This window comes from Lycium ferocissimum, chromosome 5, assembly GCF_029784015.1.
Source record: "Lycium ferocissimum isolate CSIRO_LF1 chromosome 5, AGI_CSIRO_Lferr_CH_V1, whole genome shotgun sequence".
NCBI lineage: Eukaryota > Viridiplantae > Streptophyta > Magnoliopsida > Solanales > Solanaceae > Lycium > Lycium ferocissimum.
The window spans coordinates 51,528,240-51,530,267 of NC_081346.1; positions in this window are offsets into that span (position 1 = coordinate 51,528,240).

A 2,028-nucleotide genomic window follows, 5' to 3' on the forward strand; every position below is an offset into this window, starting at 1 on the left:
GTAAGCCCAAACGACATAACAAAAAACTCATAGTGCCCATATCTAGTCCGGAAAGTTGTATTAGGAATATCCTTAGCCCGAATTTTCAACTGATGATAATCCGATCTCAAATCAATTTTTGAAAACATAGAAGCCCCCTGAAGCTGATCAAATAAATCATCAATACGAGGGATGGGGTACTTATTTCGGATGGTGACTTTATTTAGCTGAATGTAATCAATGCACATCCGCATAGTCCTATCTTTCTTTTTCACAAAAAGCACAGGAGCCCCCCACGGGGGAGACTCGGATGAATAAAACCCTTACTAAGAAGATCTTGAAGCTGCTCTTTCAATTCTCTCAACTCTGCTGGTGCCATCAGCTATAACGGAATAGAAATGGGGCGAGTCTCTGGATCTAAGTCAATGCAGAAGTCAATATCACAATATAGTGGCATGCCTGGCAAGTCCGCAGGAAATACCTCCGTAAACTCACGTACCATAGGAACTGACTCAAGAGATAGACTGTCAACACTGGTCATGAATATACGCCAAATAAGCCAAACACCCCTATCAACTAGCTTCTTTGCACAAATAAAAGAAATAATTTTCTTTGGGGAGGGACTAAGGTTACACTTCCACTCAAATCTAGGCACCTCGGGTATAGCTAAGGTAACTGTCTTGGCATGACAGTCCAGAATTGCATGATAAGGAGCTAACCAACTCATACCCAGGATGACATCGAAATCTGCCATGTCTAGGATCACTAAGTCAACCCAGGTGCCATACCCCATAAATGTGACAGTACAAGATCAATAAACTCTATCTACAACCACAGAGTCTCCAACTGGAGTAGATACATGTATAGGAGCATCAAGTAAATCACAGACCATATCAAGACCCATAGAAAAATATGTAGACACATAAGAAAATGTAGAACCTGGGTCAAATAATACAGAAGCCATCCGGTGATAGACTGAGATGTTACCTGTAATGACTGCATCTGAGCCCTCAGTCTCTGATCTGCTAGAAAAGGCATAACATTGAACCCGTCCGCCAGTAGCTTGCGATACTGCGATCAATCTGCCCTGCCGGGATGATGTCCACCTCTGCCTAACTAAAACCCGCCTCTGTAAGGCTGGGTGCCACCTCTACCACAAGTGTGACCGCCACGCCCAGTCTAAGCACGGTTCTCACCATAAGATCCTCCCCCTCTACCTGATGCTAGAACTCTGAGAGCCTAAAACTGAGCACCCTGGCCACCTTGCCTAAGTCTGGGATAATTTCTCTTGAAATGCCATATCTCACCATACTCAAAGCATTTGCAGTCTAGCGTCAGACACTAAACAGAAACTGAAAAAGCTGAATGACCACCATGGTCCGAATATTTGGCTGCGAACCCCCTTTAACTAGCCGAGTACCGGCGGCCCCGGGTGGGCCTCACCGAAGCTCGCATGGCCGACCGAATGCAGGCGTCCCGAATAGACCTGGGAACTCTGGCCCATAGAGAAAGAGCCACTGAAACTACCACTCTTTCGGGCCTTCTTTTCTGTATACTTATTATACCTATCCAAGTAGCCGTGAGTGGCATCCACATAAATCCCCTAGTGGGCGAACCATCCCCTTAACCCTTTTACTTAATCATTTGACAAATTATTAATTAATGACCAAAAATAAATCATGAATAAATCTAAATTATTGCCATAAATAAAATAACTGCGGAAGTCCTAACTATTACAACCCCAAAGATCCGAAAGTCATCATACAATGACTCTAAAACATAAAGCTGTCTAATGAATGAAATAAATGTCTAAAATAATCATAAATGTCTGGAATGAAAGTAGATATCCAATTAAGGTAAGATCTTCAGGCGGCATGGCATGGATAAGAGCTCACCCTCGGATCTGATCGAGAAATAGCCTCAAGCTAGATGTTAGGTCAGGAAGATGTCTCTGGCACACAATCTGCACTCAAATAAAAGTGCAGCAAAGTATCAACACAAACACTATGTACCGGTAGATATCATAGGTCGACTAAGATTATTATCATG